The sequence below is a fragment of the Ruditapes philippinarum genome, unplaced genomic scaffold, assembly GCF_026571515.1.
Source record: "Ruditapes philippinarum isolate M1 unplaced genomic scaffold, ASM2657151v2 ctg4710_1_1_1_1, whole genome shotgun sequence".
NCBI lineage: Eukaryota > Metazoa > Mollusca > Bivalvia > Venerida > Veneridae > Ruditapes > Ruditapes philippinarum.
The window spans coordinates 12,911-39,203 of NW_026863755.1; the positions used below are offsets into that span (position 1 = coordinate 12,911).

General features: G+C 32.6%; 1 long non-coding RNA gene across 1 annotated transcript; it reads right to left on the bottom strand.

The window, feature by feature from the left end:
• Positions 1-4,562: 4,562 nt before the first annotated feature.
• Positions 4,563-20,295, bottom strand: LOC132723242 (uncharacterized). Its single transcript, XR_009624716.1, has 4 exons — positions 19,865-20,295; positions 8,124-8,258; positions 7,116-7,250; positions 4,563-4,694 (listed from the first exon to the last, which is right to left on the bottom strand). It is a non-coding gene; the product is annotated as an uncharacterized LOC132723242 (long non-coding RNA).
• Positions 20,296-26,293: the final 5,998 nt, after the last annotated feature.

The following is a 26,293-nucleotide window of genomic DNA, read 5'->3' on the forward strand; positions in this document are numbered from 1 at the left end:
TATCTAGAAAAAAGAATATACAGTATGGTGAGATATGATGACGCTTTGTGCTAGTACAAAGTCATAGGTAGCATAGAGTATAATACAAACCTTTATTGTTTACATTCAAGATGATGGTTCATTGAGTTTGATAGGGAATAACAGTAAGTGATTTCTCACCTTGAAAAGTATGAAAGTGCTGCTCTCGCAATATATTAACTAGTACAGTATAATAAATAATATTTTTTTTATGGTAAATTTATAGTTTCAAAAGATGAGTGTGTAAATTGGTTGAATTACTACGTGCATAGATTATTAATTAAACGCCTTGATTCACACATCAAGGTATTGGGGATGTTGAGTTACGTAGAAACTATATCTCTATCAATAATGAGAAGGGATTAATCCTAGATTATTATTAGAAGGATTAGAGTAAGAGTGCATTTTTTGTGAAGGACTCTTCTTAAGTTCAAGGGGAGATAAATCTGGAAAATATTTGGTGCTAGAGTTATGACCTGTGCAGATAGATGGGATGATGATAGGTAAACAGATATATTTGAAGTATAGAGGTTGATCCTTTAGAATAAGAACGCAATTGTAACTCATTAAAGATTCAGTATTTTTTATGGAAAATTCTAAGTCAAGGGGAGTAAATCTAAATATGTGGTGCTAGGTGAGTAGATCTTGTCAGAATAATGTGGTTGTGATAAGACATATATTTGGTTTTGAAGTTGTACCTTTAAAATGACAAGTATGATGAAAAATTTTTACGCCAAAACGTTAATCTAAAAGTCTGGAGCGGGAGGCGACGCCGAGGCGTAGTAAGACTGCATGCCCATTATATGTATAATCCAGCTAAAATCTATAGGCGGTCCATTAAAATGGATTGAACTTGCCTGGTATGAGATTAACAAACGACGATTGAATTACAAAAAATAAACTTTTTTGTAAACTAAAAAAAGACGTCACCCTCGAGATTTTCATGAGTTTTACTTAAGTGTCTACTTTTTTTTGAAAGAAATTTGAGGTTCATATTATGGAAATAATCTGTTGTTATATTGTTTTCCGTAGCCATTGACGAGAAGATCTTTTCTTTGAGTATAGACGGGAGAAGCGGTTTGTTTCTTAATACATGAGGTCATAGGGGCTCGTTTAAGATATGATAATTATTATCTCAGACTGATCGTAAAGAGTGTAAGGTGTACAGTTATATGCATTGATTGGAACTTTAAAATAAAAAATAAGCAACTAAGAACGTGAAGTACATCGAATGGCAGTTAAGTTTCTAGAAATCTACTTACCATTTTAAGTGAATAGAATGCCTATTTGACATTTATTAAAGTCAACGACAAATTCGCTTCTTGAAGATTCTTTCATTTCAGTTTCTATCCAGTTCATATCACTTTTGTTTTCAGAATTCTTCTAAAATAGAACGATGATGTACATAGACTAACTACATTTTTGATGATCCGATTCGATTTATTTATAATAACTAAATTAGATTTCCTTTATGGTCTATAAATTTTATTTTGTGGAGTTATGGGTTAGCAAATGATATGTAAAATGTTATAATAAGTTTGTTCACAATCACATATATCTAGAACGGCCATCATTTTGAGTTTCATGGGATTCTTGCGAAAACGATTTCTTTACATGTCAAAATTGCGATATTTGAGGTAACATGCTCTGCGCTTTTTATGGATGATTCCCGTTGCGGCATATTGATCTAGAGGAAGCAGGATTAGCAAGTGTATCGCTCACAAACAGATAAGTTATAGTATAGAAAATTTGTCTTGATGTTTTTATTTTTTGCAACTAACTGTAAAATTCCATTTCAATTCATATATATAATATAAAACTTTTGATAATTTACAAAAATTTTAACACATTAAGATGACTGATCGTAAACGTAAAATATTTCTTTATATATAAATTCGTTTTGATTTTTGTTTTGAATTTTTTATTTTTCAGATGTTTCCCTCATTTCGTTGTATTCAAGACTTCTTGTTAAATCTTACTCTTTAGTTACAAATTAACCATAGCACGTGGTGTTTTTTCCTGTCGTAAAATAGGGTATGGCATTAAACTTCACCTTGACCACTTACTCTCATATTTTGGAGGCAACTTCACCCCCTTGAGTACACTTACCCCTCAAATCGTAAAATCTTCCCTCATCCATTTTTTTTCTAGAAAGTAAATAAGCGACGATAATGCTATTAACTGTTTTTTATTATTGTTGTTTAGTTTTTTTTCAATATAGAAGGTATCTAGCAACATTTCGAAAGAGTAAATATTGTATATTTAGTACTGTTCAGAACATAATATATAAACATTAATAATTTATTGTGTAACCATTTCGTTGGGCTACAAATAAGCTAAACTGTACTGTGTGCGAAATGCTATGTGTGGGCCAGTTCCATTTTGTTCTACGTTTTGCTATTTTAAAGTCAACTTCGTCAATAAAAGTGCCAAGGAAGTGTTAAACAGATAATATATACTTTTAGTTAAATATAATATCCAAGGTAGATAAGATGATTCGATTTATTTTTAGGTTACACTTCAATAGATAAGATTATTTTAATTAGTGATTTACTTGCACTGTTAATACTCAGAAAGTTTTAGTATAATTTTATATAATATAATGAATAAAAATAAGGGATATTTAGCTCTTGTGGTGAATAATTATTGTCTATGGTCCAGCCTTTTTAGGAGCAGAAACACATCATTTTTGCCTTTTCTATTTTGGTGTTTGGTTTTTATGATAAATTGAATAAATGTTAAACAATATCCGATGTCATATTGAATATTTTTAAAAATTATATATTTTTTACAAGATATTTTTTAAAACAATATATTAACGGGGGGGTGAGTGTTCTCAATCAAATTTATTATTCTCAGAAAGGGTGGTGAAACTGTCTGGGGGTGTAAGTGTCTGACAAAAAATGGTCCTAGGGTGAGTGTTGGGGTTGAGTGTCTGTAAACAGAAATGCTAGATTTCTATGATTTATTGTTTTACATTGAATAGTTTCAATGTTTAAGGAAGCTATATTTTGGTGGACGCATCAGTTCGTTGTTATTTATTTTGATTTCTCGGTTACCGTATATTACCTCAAATAATTTATATGTATTTTGGGGTCTACCCAAAACTAACTTTTGTTTGTTATTATTTGGAACATCGTTTTACTTTTTATCTTAATATATCAACTTCACTGCCTCGGGGTTAATTTCTTTTTAGCATTTTTTGGTTGAATTGCGAGACGGTGGGGAAAGTTTAAATGGAATGATTATTTGGAAGCATAAGAAGGTATGGGTAAGTCTTATGGGTTGTTGTTTTAATGGGATTAAGCCAATGTTGCGCATGATATAGCATTATTATTTCTTATAATAATTTTTTGATTATTTTTCCATTTTGTGTTTTGTTTTGATTTTTGAGCGGATCTCGTGTTCTCTCAGTTAATGTGCTCAGAAGCGGAGTGTATACGGTGGATTGTTTTATTGATGTTGGTTTTGTGTACTGGTGTCTAACTTTTATGTGTTTGTTTTAGGACCCTAATTATTGAACGGGCCTTGGCTGTTCTCTTTCTGAGGTGTGAAAAGCAAGGAACAATGTTGTTTATCTGTCATGCTTTCAAATCGTTTCTGTTTCTTAGGTTAACGGATTGAGGGGCAATATCGTTTATTTGGAAAACATGTAGTACTGTTGGCATTTCTTTGTGAAAGGTTTTCCTTTACGCAGGGGAAAAGTGGTAAAGCTTGCTAGCCCGAACCATAAAAGATCGTATCCGAGAAATGTAAGAGAGTGGGTAAATAGATATTTTTTAACCTATATCCCATCGCAACCACCATTGGGTTTCGCAATACTGTTTTATTTTATCGAATTATGACGTCTGCACAGACGCAAACGACCATTATGGACAAAAATTAGACAAATCTTTAAGAACCTTATTAGAATAAAATCGGAACGAGTTACTTTACGGAAAGAAGCGCAGCTTATTTTGTATTCTAGTGACTACCAAAAAATCTTTCATTTTCAAGGTAAATTTTTGCTATTGGTTCTGAATCTTTTTCTATTTATTCTACTAGAGACGCTATCGCTTGTATTTATTGTGTGGGTTTCTAAGTAGAGCTTGATTGAGCCAATATAGTAATCAAATTCATTTCTTAAAAATTAGAAAACATTATAATCATGTATAAAAGCTTATTAAATCTTTGTAGAATGTAGTCTTGCTCTAATGTGGAGTGGTTTGTAAAATTTATAACCTTATGAGTCATCATTTTTAACTTCAGTTGAACAATAATGATTTTTTTTATTAATAAATAATGGTTTGCTAGTAAAAATGCCTTTTTGACTCAAACTCTCTCATGCATGTTCGAGTTTCTTCTTTCTATTTTAGTAAAACTTGCTATAATTTTGAATAATTAGGTAGGATGTTAAGATATTTTTTTATTTTTTATAGAGAATACTGAGAAGATAAACATTTCGACGCTATTGTCAGTGCAGACCTAAATTAGTAGTTTTCGACTAGTTTAAATATTGGGCCCTGTAAGAAAACAGAATATATGCTAATAAGACAAATACCATCATATTCATTGATAGCTTCAATGGGTTTTAACCTCATCAAGTTTGTTGGTAGACACTTCATTGGTATCAGCTATGTTGCTACTATTTATGGCATTATTTATGTCATCATTTATATCATCATATTCTCCAATATCTACAATACATTAGCAAACAAAAACATGCTATAAGAAATATTCAGGCAACAATTACTATAATTATAAGGCTATAATGTCATATATCCTATCTCATTTCAAAATGTATCAATAGCTCTCTCAAAAAGTGACCAGTTATCAATAATAGCAAACCAGTTTTCGAAATGATGACCAAAACACAAAGTCTATAAAGAAAACAGTATTCTCTGCCTAATCGCTGTGAATTAACAGTATGCTAATACATGTATGATGCAGGTGTTAAAAATATTTTTTGCTATTAAAAAAAAAAAATGTTCCACTTGAAAACCAATTGAGGACAGTACGCACTAAATCACCTGCAACTGAGAGCAGTGTGTAATAAATCACAAGCAAGTGAGAACTCTTTAAATACATTGGAATAATTATTTTTTGTGTAAGAACAATTTTCACATATCTTGTGCAATGTCAGACCACAGTATGATGTAGCCAAAGAAAATAAACGTTTAGATTCTCAATGGAATTTTGGATAAGATCCCAGCGGGTCAGGGCACTTTTATTTTTCTTTTATTATTGAAATAAGATGGACTTTATATACATTGAAAATAAAAAAAAATGATTGGTTTTGTTTATGCATCATGTTCGCTGAAGGGAAAATGTATCTATCAGAGAGGAATCTAACTGAGTGGGGCGGACGGGGATGAGAATCAGACATATTTTTTTTCTATGGCCTAAGTACTGTGAGCACAATCATAATACATAATACAACTAGAACTATCACTAAATGTGATTAATACCCCCACAAGTCTGCTTCGGAAATGAGGATGTTACTAGTAACAGAATACCTTGTAAAAGAATTGAAACATAGAGTTATGGTTGTGGGCAATTAAAGATAACTGTGGTTCATGTATGTTGCATTTCTTTTCAATGTGGTTGGCCATTGATGAAGTTTAATTGAATTACTCTGTAATAAGTCCAGAAAGACAAAGAAAAAGAACAAAGGGCAATAACTCTATAAATACTGAAGATAGAGTTATAGTTCTTGTGCACTGCACTTCCTCTTATTGTGCTTGACCATTGTATGAAGTTGTTTTGGATTCCAACCAGTACGTTTAAAGTTATGCTCCGGACAAGGAAAAGTATCAAAGGGCAGTAACTCTGTATTTTGTCAAAATGGAGTTATGGCTCTTGTGCACTGCACTTCCTTTGAATGTCCTTAGCAACTGTATGAAGTTGTACTGAATTCCAAACAGTAGTTTTCAAGTTATGCTCTGGACAAGGAAAATTAACAAAGGGCAATAACTCTGTAATTAATCAAGATGAAGTTATGGTTCTTGTGCACTGCACTTCCCCTTATTGTGCTTGACTATTGAATGAAGTTGTTTTGAATTCCAACCAGTAGTTTTCAAGTCATGCTCTGGACAAGGAAAAAGTAACAAAGGGCAGTAACTCTGTAATTAGTCAAGATGGAGTTATGGTTCTTATGCACTGCACTTCCTCTCAATGTGCTTGACCATTGTATGAAGTTATAATGAATTCCAACAATAAGTTTTCCAGTTATGGTCCGGACAAAAGAAAGCAATGGAAAAGTAACAAAGGGCAATTACTTTGTAATAAGTCAAAATGGAGTTATGGTTCTTGTGCACTGCACTTCCTCTCAATGTGCTGGACCATTGTATAAAGTTGTTTTGAATTCCAACAATTAGTCTTCAAGTTATGTTCCGGACAAAAGAAAGCAATGGAAAAGTAATAAAGGGCAATTACTCTGTAATTACTTTAGATAGAGTTATGGTTCTTATGCACTGCACTTCCTCTCAATGTGCTTGACCATTGTATGTAGTTATATTGAATTCCAACCATTAGTCTTCAAGTTATGGTCCGGACAACAAAAAAAAGGCAATGGAAAAGCAACAAAGGGCAATAACTCTGTAATTACTTTAGATAGAGTTATGGTTCTTGTGCACTGCACTTCCCCTTATTGTGTTTGACAATTGTATGAAGTTGTTTTGAATTCCAACCAGTAGTTTTCAAGTTATGCCCAGAACAAGGAAAAGTAACAAAGGGCAATAACTCTGTAATTAGTCATGATAGAGTTATGGTTCTTGTGCACTGCACTTCCTCTCAATGTGCTTGACCATTGTATGTAGTTATATTGAATTCCAACTATTAGTTTTCAAGTTATGCTCCGGACAAGGAAAATGCAACGGACGTCTGAATCGACCGACCGCCCAACCGACCAACTGACCGACCGACCGACCACCAGGTGACTCCTATATACCCCCCCAAACCTCGTTTTTGGGGTTATAATAACTATTATTATAAATATTCAGCTGTTAAATAAACTCTTGCATTTATATTAATTGTGAAACTAAAAGTCTAGTAGTTTTCAACTAGTTTAAATATTGGGCCCTGTAAGAAAACAGAATATATGCTAATAAGACAAATACCATCATATTCATTGATAGCTTCATGGGTTTTAACCTCATCAAGTTTGTTGGTAGACACTTCATTGGTATCAGCTATGTTGCTACTATTTATGGCATTATTTATGTCATCATTTATATCATCATATTCTCCAATATCTACAATATAAGCAAACAAAAACATGCTATAAGAAATATTCAGGCAACAATTACTATAATTGGGCTTTAATGTCATATATCCTATCTCATTTCAAAATGTATCAATAGCTCGCTCAAAAAATGACCAGTTATCAATATTAGCAAACCAGTTTCCAAATGATGAAAAAAACACAAAGTCTATAAAGAAAACAGTATTCTCTGCCTAATCGCTGTGAATTAACAGTATGCTAATACATGTATGATGCAGGTGTAAAAAATATTTTTTGCTATTAAAAAAAAATGTTCCACTTGAAAACCAATTGAGGACAGTACATACTAAATCACCTGCAACTGAGAGCAGTGTGTAATAAATCACAAGCAAGTGAGAACTCTTTAAATGTATAAGAATAATTATTTTTTGTGTAAGAACAATTTTCACAAATCTTGTGCAATGTCAGACCACAGTATGATGTAGCCAAAGAAAATAAACATTTAGATTCTCAATGGAATTTTGGATAAGATCCCAGCAGGTCAGGGCACTTTTACTTTTCTTTTATTATTGAAATAAGATGGACTTTATAAACATTGAAAATAAAAAAAATGATTGGTTTTGTTTATGCATCATGTTCGCTGAAGGGAAAATGTATCTATCAGAGAGGAATCTAACTGAGTGGGGCGGACAGGGATGAGAATCAGACATATTTTTTTTTCTATGGCCTAAGTACTGTGAGCACAATCATAATACATAATACAATAACTATTATTATAAATATTCAGCTGTTAAATAAACTCTTGCATTTATATTAATTGTGAAACTAAAAGTCTAGTAGTTTTCGACTAGTTTAAATATTGGGCCCTGTAAGAAAACAGAATATATGCTAATAAGACAAATACCGTCATATTCATTGATAGCTTCATGGGTTTTAACCTCATCAAGTTTGTTGGTAGACACTTCATTGGTATCAGCTATGTTGCTACTATTTATGGCATTATTTATGTCATCATTTATATCATCATATTCTCCAATATCTACAATACAAGCAAACAAAAACATGCTATAAGAAATATTCAGGCAACAATTACTATAATTATTAGGCTATAATGTCATATATCCTATCTCATTTCAAAATGTATCAATAGCTCTCTCAAAAAGTGACCAGTTATCAATAATAGAAAATCAGTTTTCAAAATGATGACCAAAACACAAAGTCTATAAAGAAAACAATATTCTCTGCCTTCTCTGTGAATTAACAGTATGCTAATACATGTATGATGCAGGTGTTAAAAAAAATATTTGCCATTAAAAAAAATATTCCACTTGAAAACCAATTGAGGACAGTAAGTACTAAATCACCTGCAACTGAGAACAGTGTGTAATAAAACACAAGCAAGAGGGAACTCTTTAAATACCTAAGAATAGTTATTTTTTGTGTAAGAACAATTTTCACATATCTTGTGCAAAGTCAGACCACAGTATGATGAAAAAAACTAAGTAAAGCCAAAAAAATAAATATTTAGATTTTAATTGGAATTTTGGATAAGAACCTAGCATTTTGGCACTTTTTTTATCTTTTATTATTGAAATAAGAAGGTTTTTATATACACTGAAAATAGAAAAAAACAATTGTTTTTTTATGCATCATTTATCATGTTCGCTGAAGGGAAAATGTATCTATTCGTGCGTTTGAAAGTGTGCGTTTGTTATTCCATGAAACGTTTTGCGTTCGTCTAAACATTTAAGTACTGTGTCATGCGTCTGTTGAGAAGTAAAAGAATATCTTAGATAGATATATTTTGTAAATTTTGGGTTTCATAAACCTGTTAAAGATGTTCAGTGTCCCTGTCAAAGAAAAGAAATATTATATAAAGAAATATTATTGTGATATTTACATTAAAGTTTTAAAGTTTGTGACCTCGTGGTGAATACCTGAGATTTCTATGTGCTTACTACGCTGAAGATTAGTTTTAATCCTATTTTACATACGCTTTTGATTTATATACATTTTAATTGCAACATTTTTGATATTCAATTCAGCAAACAGGTGTTTATATGCGTACCAATATATACCATAAGTGGTTCGTCAGGCATCATATGTGGTGGTAAATCAGACTTAAAACACCGCCCCCATCCCCTTTACCAATTCATATTATTACGTCATTACGTTTCATCAAAGACTGTCTGAATCCTAGTTAGGGTGATATTTATTTTAGACAGTTCCTTCCCATTTTTCTAAACAGATTTATTGGCGACGCCGGTGAGCGGCGTCGTCTTATATGGAATGCTTTTTATTTTTGCCTATGGAAGGAGCTGTTATTAATAGCAGTTAATTTCATGTTGAGTTAATTAGATTTATTTTGATTCGTAAAAATCAAGTAAACAAATATGTTGTTATATTTGTATTTAATAACTTTATATAAAAAGCATGTGCATTGTGATATTATTTTCACGAAATTGCAGGCTGAGTTTAACAGCTTGTCCCTTAGTTTTATTGACAATACTAAAACCCGGATTTCGATTATCGTTGTGGTCTACATTGATGCCGTATCCATTTCGTTCATTCATTTATATATTTTCAAAATTTTCTTACAAGAAGAAAGTTCACCTGCAAATGAGTATAAGGATAGGTAATGAACTGTTGTTAACGATTATCCTATTGATTTTATCCATATTACGTTGATCTGTTGCACAGAATGGTTGTTTTTACAAAGTGTACCAGTATCCGGATGTTGAAAGCTATCCGATTTTCTGCAATAACTGCTGTCACATGGTCATCTATTTTTTATGAATACTTTACCATTAATTTGCATGGCTTAATAAAACTGACTGAGCCTGCAACATTTCGTAATTTTAATGTTTAGGGTGTTCTTTTGGGTTTCAGGTTTTCTCTCTTTTAAGGGGAAGTAACTCATGTTTACTAAATTATTTGTTCTTTTCTGTCTACTCTGTCTACTCTATCTTTAGTATTACTTACTATTTTATGTTTTTTTTTTATAAAATTTACCAGTTGTAAGGTCATCAAAAGCAGAGAGGCCCTGATGAGTGAATATTGATATATATTTTTACTGGCTTGATATACCCTAGACCAGATTTTTCTAGTTTGTTCAGTTGGTACATACCTATAGGTATTCTGCTAGAGGCATCTTCTAATCACTATGTGAAATTATTATTTTCTATGTGTTTGTATATGAATTGTTACTAAAATAACCTTTGGTAAAAATGAAAGGTAGAATATTTAAGCTACACATATAGGTGCTCATTTTAAACACTTGATTACATTATAAGCAATTAGTTATACATTGTATAGTAAAGTCTAATAGAAGGTTAAAAGAGGGACAGTATTTGTTACTGTAAGAGATATGCATTTAATTTTTAGACACTAACACAACTTAATCTGTATCACATGATACAGACTATTTGAGATTTTTTTTTACTTTTATACTATACAATATCATGTGTACACGTTATAGATTATGAATTCCTGTCAATAGGATGTTATATTCATTTTTAATGGAACCTGAGAATTATTAATGTAATGTGCATACAAGTGTATCATAGTATATGGATATAATGTGTATTTCTGTATTTAAAGACTTACAGTTATGATGGATGAGACTTGCATTTAAATTTATAAATGATAATACATGTATTGATCAGTCTACAGGTTATAGTTGTTTATACTCAGTGTTAGCTGGCTAATAATAGTATCTATAACAGAGTTTATATATTCTACTAGATTTTGAATTCCATCCATTAGTACCAATGTTAATGTTAGGATTTCATATTTATTTAATAGAAACTGGGAATTATTAATGTTATGTGCATACATGTATATCTTACTATGTTGATATGATGAGACTTATAATATTTCTGAATTTAAAGAGTTACAGTTTCATTATTATTAAAGGGATGAGACTTTCATTTAAAGTTATAAATGATAAAACATGTATTGATTGAAAATGTCCTGAAACTTGGATCAAGCAATATAATTGATAAAGTCTCAAAAAATCATTTTTTGAATGGTTATTCTAATTTTTTTCTAACATGTGCATAGATTGAAAAGGACAGCTTCTGTCTTATCTATTTGTAATGGAGGGACACCGGTCTCAATTTCCAAGCTTAGGTCTCCTGAGTCAACCCGACAACAGACTTTTCATAGAGTAGATTATTACTTGCCCTTGAATAAATTTGTACACAAAATTTTATAGCAGGTGATTTTTGCCACATGAAAACCAACAAAGTACAAAAAAGTAACCGGGCGCCAGACACAAAGTGGTGTGTTTGTTGCATTTTCATGTTTTCGCCCAGTGCCCTTGATGCAAAATACAAATCAGCCTTCATAAAATTTCTTACCATAGAAAAAGGGTGAGTTTTTTATCCGTACAAAAAATAGATATTGTACATGTATTAGCACAGTTATGTTCACTTTCAAATTGACCTGTTATAAATAATGGCACAACCAATAGTTTATTGTCTAAAGCCCTTTTTAGTAAAAATAATTATACATAATATATAAATTGTTATTTTGATTAAGACTATGAGTATGTAAGGTTTTTATTTCTTATTTATTAATTAAGAATTAATTATCTGTTAATTTAAAAATCTAAATATCTGTCACGGTTTAGAACTGTTCACTATTTAGGCCAGAGAATGTGTAAGCGGCTAGATAGTTCAATCGCTTATAGCCGCGGTACATTATTCTGTGGGTCACAGGTTTGAGTTCTGGTCAAGCTGAAAGATTTCTCATCCAGTGACTGCATATAACCATGAGTTTAATTCACTATGCTCTGTAAACATCAGAAATTCAAGGACATAAACCAATAGAGTGGGGAAATATGTTGTGATTTAGAACTATTTCATTATTAAAGAGAAAATGTGTAGCCGGCCGGATAGCTCAGTTGGTCTTCTGAACATCATGGGTTCGAGTCATGGTCAGGCAGTTCAAGTCAGGGTTTAGAAGTGGTTTTTCAACTGACACATGTTTGACTCATTTAATAGATTGTATTTTATTTGAAATGGACAAAGGCAGTATTGCATGATACTTTTAGATCTACAAAAAGCATTTGATACAGTCGATCACACTATACTGCATATGAAGAAGTTATTTTTCTTCTTCTTCATGGAACTTGAAGTTTCTGCCATATGTAATGACATTCTTACATGCTTCAAGTCTTATCTCTGATAGCAGCTGGTTGATGTGGCTGGTACTCCTTCTACTACTGCTCTGAGTACCTATGGTGTCCCCCTGATGTTCATTTTAGGTCCTCTTTTATGTCTAATATATGTCAATGACATGTCTGCAACCTAAGCAATAAGCTTTTATTATATGCACAGGCACAAGTATCAGACCTGGGAAGAAAAAATATGACCAGATTGATAAAAAACTTGTGTTCATCTTAAAATTGTCACAAACCAAAAAAATGTAAATAATGACCCCCTTTAAAAATATACTTTAAGTTAATAGTATATTTTTAAAGGGGGTCATTATTTACATTTTTTTTTTTTGGTTTTTGACACTTTTAAGATGAACACAGTTTTTTTATCAATCTGGTCATACTTTTTCTTCCCAGGTCCGATACTCGTGCCTGTGATTATATGATGATGACTCAGGTATCCTTGTATTTGGAAAAATAAATAGTAAGATTAGTTAATTGACTATAAATTGTCTTTGCATCTTGGCAAGACAGAGTCTTTTCTTTTTGGTTTAAGTTTCAACTTAAACTGGGCATATCCTCCAGGTCACATGAAATGGTACTGCTATAAATACACATCTTTTGTTAAGTATTTAGGTGCAAACCTGGATCAAATTCTTTTGGCGTCGCCCTTTGATGCTTTGCATCAATGCTTTTCTTGTATTGATATGTAACAGCCTGGCAGGGACTCGAACCCCTGACACTCGGAATACCATTCCGCGGCTCTTCCATCTGAGCTATTTGGCCGCTTACACATTTTATGTGTTTAAATTAGGGATGGCAACGAGTAACCTGTTAACCTAGTACTCGATTATCGGTTAACAAAACTGATATTCGATTACTCGGAAAAAATGTATAATTTTTATTTTATTTGCTATTTAGACATTAAATTTAATAAATGTATCCAATTAGTTCAGAAATTCGGAGATGTGAATATACCTTCATAAATATCTGTTATATGCAATCACAACTTCCTTGCAGAGGTGCGAAAATAATACCATAAATTTAATGAGGCGATCATCAGTTTGACACGCGCACGTCAATCGTCGCTTACTTCATCCGGCCTCTTATGATATTTAGTAACCTTTAATTGTGTAACACAGTGCAGTTTGTACCCGAATCTTGTTTTAAGGTAACATTTTTTAAAACAACAAAGGGCCGTATTGCTATTATGATATGTTAATTAAGGTAGTATTTAGACCCGGGTAAACTTTTATTGCCGCCGATTAGTCTATTTTATTGCAAGAAAACAAAGTTTTTTTCACTGTTAAACATGTTTTAAACTTGACATTGCATTAATAAATATTTCTAAAATATAATGTCGTTGATTTAATTTTAATTAATTTGTCTCCTTTGCAGTCCTATCTATAGTTACAAATTCTATGAATGTAAATAGAAAACGAAAGTAGCATGCAGACGGTGTTGATATTGTGTGATAAACTTTGAAGATCATTGGAAATCGTCCGAGTAACCGAGTACTCGATCGGAAAAATAACCGAGTACTCGAGTATTGATTTTGGTATTCGTTGCCATCCCTAGTTTAAATATTGAATGATAAGTTATAAACCTACTGTATATGCAAATATTTCTTCGAATTTCCAAGTGTGACTTAGCAATGTGAATTAATTTCTAGCTGGGCTATATGTCAGTCACAGGGTGAGAAAAATGTGCAGCCTGACATAGACTCGAACCCGTGACCCTCAGAATACCGTACCGCGACTGTACCAACTGAGCTGTCAGGCCTCTTACACATTGTATGTGCTTAATAGTGAACACCTCTAAAGCGATACAAATACGGTTAAATAGTTTTAAACAAAACAGGTAAATATATTCTAAATTAACACAAATTGAAAAAAAACAACAAAAAACATACACACATTCTTTTGACAAAAATTACAATAACAATATATTATGAGTTTTATAATTATTATTTTTTACTAAAATGGAATGAGACATTATTGATAGTTTCATTATTTATACATGTACGAGGGGTTATCCAAAAATTCGTGGACTTTTTAAATATCTCTTGAACGTCAACGTGTATTGTAACGAAAATTTATCAGCATACATTGTAGAATATTATCAACACATTTTGAAAGGTACAGTTAATTGTGTCAATAAATAATTATTTTATATTGCTTTTAAATAAGCACATACACAGCACCCGGCGCACGGTAGTAAAGCGCAGTAAGTCATCGTATATTTCTTGCAAAAATACTAAAAAATTAACGTAGAAAACCCGCTAAACATCGCATGTTTCTTCTATGATGTCATTTAAGTAATTCTTTAAAATAACGGACGTCATTTCCATTTATTTTTGTTGATATCGCTAGAAACGTCAGACGCCTTTATTGTTTACAACGGGAAAATGACGGACACGCGGTAATTAGAAAATGGCACGATCATAAACAATCATAAATTTTTGTTGTTATTTGGAAATGACACCTACAAAAACATTAAATAAAAATCAGCAGACGAACAGAGGTAAGAAAATGTCACGATCATTAGTGTTAAAGTGGCATAAAAAATTAGTGATGGACAATACTTTGAGAAGCAGTAACCGTCATTGGCTGCGTAACGTTGAAGCACAAGTTGAACGTTAATATTATGACGTTGACGTCAATAACTTTTTGAAGTGCGCCGCTGTCGCCGACATGTGTTTATGTAAAATTAAATATTGTTGTAATGTTAGAAGCTACTCACATGAACTTTTCTGTGTTTATTTGTTATTAATTCTTCTAAGCAGTGTAAGAATTTCAAATTAATATCTCAAATATATTTTACGCAACAAAGAAAGTCCACGAATTTTTGGATAACCCCTCGTATAGTGAAAACTTTACTAATACATTGTACTACATGTATTTCTATATTTTTATACGTATAAAAATAGCTAGCCTTTTTTTCTAGATAAGAAAATTCTATGGTGGCTAATATGTACCATGTTGTGCATTTGCTCCCTTAGGCACCAAGCGAAAACTTAAAATACAACTAAGAAGTTTTTTTCTATTTTTGCCCGTCACTCATGGCATTTTGTCGTTTTTCCAGGTCTTCGTAAAAATAACGATATACATTTTTACAACAAAAATTTATATTTTATGGTTTGATACATCCCATTCATATTAGTATAGTGTCTAAAGGTTTGGTCCGAAGTGTTCAATGTATGGCCAAAAGTGTCCAAATATCTGGTTCGAAATTGCCAATAATCTGTTCCGAAGTGTCGCAAAATCTAGTTTGATACGTCTGGTAGGAAATATCCATTGTCTGGAATGTCCCATTACCAACTCAGCCATCATTAAATTTAGTCAACAAAATTTAGTCCACAAATTTATTCAAGAGTGCAAGTAAACACCTACTCTATTAGGAGTCTGTAGTGGGATTGACTCTGTCTGAGAACTGGATGTTGAAACCAGTGTCCCTCAATAACATTACATGTTACAAATAAGACATAACGAGAAATGATGCCTTATTAATAACTTATACCACACTAAATCATTGAAAATTGGGGTAAGTTTACCTAGTTATAAGCTTCTGGTCAATGAAACAAAGTTAGTAAAGCCACATAATGTTATACTATCAAGTAACTTACTACATCTAATTGACTGAAATAAGAAAACCCCATTGAATTATTTTGACAATGAAGGAAATTAAGTTAAATTTTCTATTGTGCACAAGTGTTCAGGCAAATACATTAAATCTTTAAAAAAATGGGATAATTTTACCTTATTTTAACATAATGAAACGAAGTTAGTAAGGCAACATATAATATTGAGTAACAATTACATCTGTTTGATTAATATGAAAAAAAAACAACACTAAATTTCATTGAAAAATAAAAAGGTATTGCAAATTTCCTATAACAGAGGTGTTCAGATCCACTATCAGCTGTCCCAGCACTTATAATACAATAGTTTATTTGGAGTAGAGGTCCTGGGACCATAACTGGCATGGTATATGGAATCACAAAAATTACTGTAAAACTGATTTATTCAATTCTTTATAGTAAAGTCCCAGCTCAGAACTGTTCATTATTGAGGGTCAGAAGATGTGCAAGCGGACTGATAGCTTATTCGGTACCCTGTCAGCTACGGTACAGTATTCCAGAGTCCCTGGCTCAAGTCCCAGTCAGGCTGCATATTTTTCTCACCCTTTGACATTTGACTCCCAACAGTAAGCAATAAAACAATGTGAAATTCGCCTTGAAGTTTCATACCATCACCTATTCCAAAGGGGACTGTGATGGATGGTATAAAACTCCAAGTCCTATTTCACATTGTTAACAGTACCCATTCAAAGACAAATTTCAATAAAGCAGGGGAATATGTAATGGTTCCGAACTGTTCACTACTTAGGGAGATGATGAGTAAGCAGCCTAATACAATATAGCTCAGTCGGTTGAGCGACATAATGGTATTCCGAGGGTCCCTGGTTCAGGTCCTGGTAAGGCAGCACCTTTTTTTTAAAACTTGTGACAGTAACAGAAAAGGAAGGTATTATAGAAATTTAATGTTGCTTAATAATAATATAGCATATTAATTAAGCAGCACACCTCCAGATTCATGTTAAATTTCATGAAAATTTTGATAATGTATATGACAGTAAGATATTGTGATGTGAACAAATAAAGTTATTTACATATTGCAATTGGCACTTACAATCCATGCACTTAAATAACCAAAAAGAGGTCAGAATGTGCAAAAAAGCCCTTACTGCGTTAGTAACGCAGTAGAAATATGGTGATAAAATACTGCAAATTAAATCAGTCTTAAATCGCAAATAACATGTTAACTTCAACAATGATCTTGATTGTTTTTACCTTTCTTAAATTTAGTGTTGGGTATCGGACTCTAAAATCACTATCGATAATCGGACCACCACAATCGATTGTCTGCCAATAGTATAATCGAGTTTCGCATTTATTATGGCCCTTTTTTCTTAAGGTACCAATCCTTGTATGTATTTTTTTATACAGTAATGACAACATTTTGAGAATAAATAAACTCTTGTCTCCAAGATTAAAGTAAGATGTACTCTTTGAATCCAAAACAAAAAAAAAAACACAAAAACCTAATACAACTTTGTGACAGGCAATTTTTGTATTATACAACTTTATCGATTTTTAAAAAGCACTATCGATTGTCGCCGATTTTGGGATGGTCCGATTAGTTATCGATTTTCAGAGACAATCGGGACAACACTACTTAAATTATTAGTACATTTTTCTCAATTTTCATTTTCTTGAAATATTTTGGCTCATCTGGAGGCGTGCTGCTTTAAAACATATTAAATGCATATAATGTCAATAAATTTCAATTTCAACTGCTATGAAATATATTTTCTGATGCGCCGCTCTTTTGGTAAATCCATATACTTTACAGTTTACACATGATTCACAAATTATTAGAGTCCCACACTCCTCCCCTCCTGGCACTTATGGAGGTGCATGAGGTTGACAGGTTTCTTCATTTTACTTATTTTTTTCTCACTTACAGTTTCGGGCCCAATATAAAAGTTTATTCTTTGTATTATATCCTTATTCATTAGACTTCATAAGGCTTGTGTGGACACATCTGTGACATCACTGATGTTATTGTAACCTAGTATATTGAGTAACACACTTATAAAATAAAGGTTCTAATTAATAAACCAGTGTTTATAATAATTAAAATAAATTAGCTTTATTTTATTTTTCACTCTTCTAATTGTTCTTATCTGTTGTATAAATAAAATTTTATAATCAATGTCTTTTTATGGTATTTAATTTTTTGATAACAAAAAAAATGAAAAAATATATACATGTAGATTTATAGCTGATAATTCTTTCAGAACTTGAATAAAATATCATATCAATAATTATTTTCCCAGGGGAATTTCATTGTATTTATCACCGAAAAATCTTCTTTTTAATACAATCATGAATATAATTGTTTGCACGAGTGTGTTATATTATACATATATGATATAATAACCCGTAATGCATGGTATTTATTTTATATAGCTATCAGATTTAAAAGAAAAGACCTAGAACCGTTTTAAGGCCGAAACATCCAGGAGGTGTAAAGTCCTGAAACATATAGATTTAGCCCGTCTTGAAAATATGTTTACAAAGCAAAGTATTTTTTCAGAAAGTGCATAAAGACGAACCTGTTAAATTACTTTTTAATATTAGAGCATGATTGCTTATAATTTCAAAAATCATTTGACTTGAGGCTGCACGACAAAAAAATAATGTTGTGCCAGGTTGAGCGCATTACAACTCTTATCATTTATGGAAGTGGCTAGATGTACGGGCCCGTACGGCTAGCCAAAAGTTCTAGCCGTACATGTACGTGAGCCTGGACAAACTGTATTGGCTAGCCGTACGGCACTTTTCAAAAAATATATGGAAGTCAAAATGCATATTCTATTTTGTGTCTTTAAACGACGATTTTAATCAAATCTCCGCATTTGTCATGGTTTGTTCACTTCAATAAAGATGCTCCGCAATTTTGCAAAAAAAAATGAATACGAGTAAGCGTTGTATAATCTAGCTTAATAAAATTAACGTCCTTAATGTTCATGCTTATGATTTGTATGAAAGATGAATTGTTAAATCTGTTAAGCACATGGATTGAATAAATAATGATCGGAGGGGAATAGATAAATACATGTAAATAAAAAAAAGAATATTAAAAAAAACAGTGAAAAAGAAAAATAATTTAATAATGCAAACTTTCCTTAATGATGGACGATGGACAAACTTCTATACTGACGGTAATTGACGCAATTATCAGAGCCCAACAACAATTATTTTCGGTGTTTTTTTTTGTTTTTTTTTCAATTTAAAAATTAAACTTAATGGAACAAAAAAAGGATTATCATCAAAATTTTGTAAACTATTTCAATTGATGTTATTTAACTGCAACCAAACGCTATTTTTTTCTCGACGTCTTGAGATGACGAAGTACATTCTTTACTGTCACCAACGCGTCAATTAATCTCTAAAAAGTAAACATTCTTGTCTAAAATTCTCGCTTTAAGTCATAATTAACATATGCACTTTCGCCTTCCATATATTTTTTAAAAGTGCCGTGCGGCTAGCCAATACAGTGTGTCCTGGCTAGTCGTTCGTGACTCACGTATGGCTAGAACTTTTGGCTAGCCGTACTGGCCCGTACGGCTAGCCACTTCCATCATTTATTCAAATCGCTTAACAATCTAGCAATATTGTTAAAAATTTATATGATAAGGATATTTAAACGTTTAGAAACTTTTTTCTATTTTGCGTGCATATATCGTTTAGCGTATATCGTTTAGCATGCATCTGCGTATTTCATTTCGTAAAGAGTGCCTCTACATTCGTTCGTATAGTGTGTAACGTGCATGTGTTTTTTCAAAGAGCATGTGTTTGCGTGTAAACGGAAACATACACCCTACTGTACTACTGTTAATATACTATATTGATTTACCTTTGGCTTTTAGCTTGGTTGTAAGCAATAAATTTCTTGCCCAAAGAAACCACCAGGCCTGTTTTCATGTGCTTTGAACACAGGCCAATTTAGTAATCTTGAGGTTGATTTGTGACTTTCTTATCTTCCAAACATAACCAGCATAGTAACCAGAAAGTAAATGTTAAATCTGATTTAGTCAAACTTAATGGCCTTCCAAACACTTGTAAATCGAAAACTCATCAACTTTCAAGAGGCAGAAAAATTATTCTGTGCTCAGACCGCCAAATTTGTTGTTGTTGTTGTTAATCTTCACCGCATATGTAGGCAAACCTCTGTGTAGTAAACAGAGTGTAACAATAATCCTCCATCGAATATCACTCAACCTTTGTACAGCTGCACTTAAATTCACAGTTACTCCTGCACAGTAGCTATATATCATATACAACCTATACACACCGATTCTGTAAAAATATACTTATGTTTACATTTTTTTTATTTACCTCCCCTTTTCCGGACAGACTAATTCCCGTACCTTCCTGGTCTTTGCTGCATTTATGCAGTTTATATAGATGAATAAGCAGAGTAGAGTGGGAAAGGGGAGGGAGTGTCAGAGTTTGAATATTGAAAAGGCTTAAGGAGAATGGTAATTCATGTACCAAAATTGGAAACCTGTGTACTGTACAAGACAGATTTAAAATATAATTTATTAAACCCTACATCAACAGACCATTAAGCTGGGTTTTTTCTTCCTTATTCACTCTACTACATATACCCCTTAGAAATATTCCTTATATCATTTTTATGTAGAACTAATAAAATAAACCCCTAATACAAAATATTCCTTATATATCTAGATCTATTTTATGTAGAACTAACTAACACATACTGGCAGATATCTTCGTTCAAGTTGTGTAAACAATACCTTCAGTAGTTTTCATTCATCAACTCATCTTTAGTGTTTTACACACATTTTAACAAAACATAGCTTCCAATTTTTATTTAATAAAAAACGGCATCGCGAAAATAAGTGACAAATAAAAATTTACCTATTCCCTGCGGTAACATTCACAATTCTTGTTGTTTTTTATTTCAATTTTATTAGATTTAATATATTTTTCTTATTTAAAGAATTTTTAATCAGTCCTTTCAACAGGCATGATAAAACGAAATGGTTTGGGTACGAGTTGATTTCTGTACATGTACTATGATCAATTGAGGCTGTCTAAACTTTAGGACTAAACAGTATAGAAAAACAAATAGTACAACTGTAAAGCCTATTAAGCTGCAATGAATTATTATAAGTAATAAAGCATCAAAATTTAGATTCTTTTACCTTTTTCTGCCTCCGCATTCCTGTACTGTACCACGCAGTAAAAATGTCCGATTCCAAATTTCCTTTAAATGACTTCCGGTAAGTAAGCAGATAACCTTTACAAATTTTACCTGTTTATAAATTCATAGTGGATTTTAAATCTTTCTTAAAGTGTCTACATCTACTAATTAACAGCTTAAATAATATTTCCCATTTTTTGGCATTAATTTCAACCAATAGAAATGCTGTATTCCAGTTTTGTCAAATCTGACCAGCAATTGAGGACGCAATAATTCGCCGAGTGGGAAGTTCAAAAATGGCTACTTTTTTAGGTCGACACACAGCCCCGACACACCCATCATATGAGACCTCCAACCGAGGACACAACTTGATTACCATTTTTTTACATGTTTTAGCAAAAAATAAGCATTTTTAGAGTATAAAATATTTTTGTCAATTGAGGATGGGCTCAATTGTCGGTCATGTCCTCACTCGTTGCTGTTATTCCTGACAAATGTCCTCAGTTGCTGGTCCTTACAAGAGCACACACACACACACACACACACACACACACACACACAAACAAAACAAACAAACACAGGTGAATTGCTATATGCCACCGCATTGCAGTTGCTTCGGTGGCATAAAAAAGAAGTTGTGCTCTGTTTTTCACATATGTATAACTAAAATTATCCAATTTGGGATACATTGTAAAATCAAATCACTTGTTATCACCTATATAACCTTGTGTGAGTAAATGTTACTATATATGGTTATATATACACCAATCCTTCCTACAGGCATTTATCAAAACCATATTCTGCAAGATACATGTATTAACCCATTTTACTTCATATTTGCAAATAAATGTAAGATCTAACATGAAGAATTACAAGTCTAATTTGCATAAACCAAATTGGAATTCTTTTAATTTTGGCTGACAAAGAGGAATTTTGAACAGTAAAATGTAGTTAAGTAGTGCAACAGTAATTCTAAATTTTTCAATAGCAACTCAGGAGCTTTATTTGTCATAATTTAGTACATATAAAAGGTTATGAACTTTGTTGACAATATAATTTTGACAAATGCCTCAAGGAGTTCATGCATTATATGGTATTTGGGGTGACATCAGATCAACACTGTAAACATACAAGAAATGGGGAAAGGCGACCACATGCACCAAGCTTATTTTCAAGGTTCATCAAGGCTGCGGTACCCTCCGTTGTGCCGAAATATTCTATAATCCATGGTATACCATAACGTTTTTCAAACTGTTTCCATATGTCCGTCCTCAGACCACTTCCTATTGCTAGACGGATTTTATGTGTTTTATCTAAAGGACTCTGTGAAATAAATTTAAGGATCAATAAAACACGCAAATGTAAAATATGAGAGAGAATTCATGAGTAAATGAATGCATTTGGTAGATTGTTCAGTTGTGTTTAATGCATGTTTTAAAGGTATTTAAGTCATTTACTAGCATGAATGGTCATTTACCAATACAATAACCAATACAAAGATGGTATTTTTGCAAGCTGTTAAGGTATTTTTGTCGAGTTTCTTTTTTCCACCAACAATAATTTTACACAGCAGTGGAGGACATATAAATGACATTAACCCTATGTATTGTTGACATCAACAGAAACATCATTTAAAAGTTATGGCCAAATTTGAAAACAAGCAAATCTGAATTATGTGTACACCTTATTCTCTCCAAACCAAGCTAACTGTGTTGGCTTTTTAGTAAATTGGAGCTAAAACTTAACAAAATATACAAGTATAGAATAACAATAAAAATAATTGTAGATGACACATTGCATAACCAGAACAAGAAAGTAATTTCACATCAACACTTGTCATTTTGTTAAATGTAAACAATAAACCATTCATAATTATATAAAATGCAGTATTATCTACAAGAGTGATTGCATAAACATTTTAGTAACTTTAATTACACTGATAATTTTTTAGTCTTTCTCATGGCCACTATATAGAAGTAGATGAGTATTGGAGTCCACTGTGTACTTGTAAATTTTAAATTATCAGGATGCCTCAATGTATGTAAAACTAATACAATGTCATTGCCTGCAGTGGGGCTTATCCAAAATTTATTCCCAAACTTTTATTTTGAACTCAATCTAATTACTAAAACTATTCTCAAGACCTTTCAAAGCCAAGCATAATTTCCCGGGAATGCTTTTAAGAGAGAGTATTTTCCATGTGTCTAATCATAAATGGCATCTCAAAAATTATGATATGTCTTGCAGAGAACTATCCCATTATACAAGACTTGAATTTCAGATCAATGGTCAGTAACTTTGATGAATCATAAGTGAAATGTTCCAGGATCTTGTGGTTGTATATCTTAAAATATTCATTGAAAATGTGGTAAATGAAGAAAACAAGATTTTTGTTATTTGCTGCATTATTGAATTTACAATTTGCATATGTATTTCTACAAATTTTCACCTTGGCACAGTTATAACATTTATGTTCACCTTTTATTCACCAAAAAAGAATGATACCAAGGCCAATATCTTTCTATTAGGCACCTTTGATTTTTCACAACTATGCAGAGATGCATTTTCTAATCTACAGTGACATGTTAATTCAAGAAAGGTCGGAGAAACCTTTGAAACTTAGTCTATCACAGTCATTATTCAGAGGGCATTCCAAAAAGCCAAGTCTGTGATTATACCTTGGACAAAATCAAAGCTATGAAACATGTTTTTTACCTCCTGTGCATCTGTTGCATGAATGTTGAAAATTAATTAACTTTTATGTCATCAATGAGTTTTATCACAACAAGACCGTAACAATAAAGTAACCTTAGGAAAATGTTCAGTTAAACATGTTTTCTACATGTGCAAGTAACCTAAGATAGAAACAAATAAAAGTGGGGGATTCTGCAAAATTTTTAGGGGAGACAATTTTCCCCGCATAAAAGTCAGCCTTTGACATCAAAAAATAGACATTTCAAATTTCAAGTAATTTGGGGCCGCGCATGACAAAACCAAAAATATTTCATTTGCGACCAAAATAGATCCCGGGCCAAACCTGCTTTAAAAGCACAGTTTTGATCAGAAAACCATCCCGTTCGCTATCCCCTTTTTTCTAACCTTTTTTAAAAAAGGGGGTTTTTAAGGGAACAGCATGGTCCCATCAGACTGCTGGATTTTTTTGGGCTTTGGGATGATTCCCGGGCCCTTTAAAATTTTCATAAACCAAAATATTGAAACCCAAAAGGGCCCTGATGGCCCTGGAAGGGGCGCCCCCACCCGTATATAAAGGGCCCCCCCCCCCCCGGGGCCCAATTTTTTACCCCAAGGGGTTTATTTGAACAACTTGGAAAACCCATAAGAAGATGTTTCATGCTAAACATCTAAGTTCTAGCTCATTGGGTTTTTTAAAAGAAGATTTTTTAAAGTTTTTACTATACACATATAGTTAAAAAAAAATGACACCCCTGGGGCAGGGCCAGTTTTGACCCCCTGGCTTTTATTTGAACAAACTTTGTAGATATTTACTTAAAGATGTTTCATGCTTAATATCTAAACTCTAGTTATTTGGGTTTTTTCAAAGAAGATTTTTAAGTTTTTGCTATACACATATAAGGAAAATCAAATGACCCCCCCCCCGGGCGGGGGCCAGTTTTGACCCCAGGGCTTTTTATTTGAACATACTTGGTAGACACCCATTAGAAACATGTTTCATGCAAAATATCTTAGCTCTAGCTTATTGAGTTCTTTAAAAGAAGTTTTTTAAGTTTTTACTATATGCATATAGGGAAAATCAATGACCCCCTGGGGCGGGGCCAATTTTGACCCCAGGGCTTTTATTTGAACAAACTTGGTAGACACTCATTAGAAGATGTTTCATGCTAAATATCTTAGCTCTAGCTCTTTGAGGTTCTTTAAAAAGAAGATCTTTTTTTAAGTTTTTACTATATGCATATAGGGAAAATCTATGACCCCCTGGGGCTGGGTCAATTTGACCCCAGGGGCTTTTATTTGAAACAAACTTGGTAGACATTCACTAGAAGATGTTTCATGCTTAATATCTAAGCTCTAGCTCTTACGGTTCTTTAAAAGAAGATTTTTTAAGTTTTTTACTATATGCATATAGGGAAAATCAATGACCCCCTGGGGCGGGGCCAATTTTTGACCCAGGGCTTTATTTGAACAAACTTGGTAGACATTCACTAGAAGATGTTTCATGCTTAATATCTAAGCTCTAGCTCTTACGGTTCTTTAAAAGAAGATTTTTAAGTTTTTACTATATGCATATAGGTAAATCAATGACCCCCCGGGGCGGGGCCAATTTTGACCCCAGGGCTTTTATTTGAACAAACTTGGTAGACATTCACTAGAAGATGTTTCATGCTTAATATCTAAGCTCTAGCTCTTACGGTTCTTTAAAAGAAGAATTTTTCAGTTTTTTACTATATGCATATAGGGAAAATCAATGACCCCCCGGGGCGGGGCCAATTTTGACCCAGGGCTTTTATTTGAACAAACTTGGTAGAAACTCACTAGAAGATGTTTCATGCCAAATATCTTAGCTCTAGCTCTTTGGGTTCTTTAAAAGAAGATTTTTTAAGTTTTTACTATATGCATATAGGGAAAATCAATGACCCCCTGGGGCGGGGCCAATTTTGACCCCAGGGCTTTTATTTGAACAAAACTTGGTAGACACTTACAAGAAGATGTTTTCATGCCAAATATCTAAGCTCTAGCTCTTAGGGTTGTTTAAAAGAAGATATTTAAAGATTTTTCTTTCGGTTGCCATGGCAACCAGAGTTCTGCATGGAATTAAATTCTTTGAACAATTTTTAAAGGTGACCACCAAAGGAACATTCCTGTGAAGTTTGGATGAAATTGGCTCAGTGGTTTATGAGGAGATGTCATTTAAAGCAAAAGTTTACGGACGGACGACGGACGACGGACGGACGGACGGACGCCGGACGAAAAGCGATCACAAAAGCTCACCCTGTCACTTTGTGACAGGTGAGCTAATAAGAATACAGTAACAGGAAAATTCACTTTGACAACAGAAAAAATAACAACAAAACATCAGCAAACAGTTTTTGAGATGAAGAAAATATTTCTAAACAGTGGAAAAAAGGAAATTTAAGG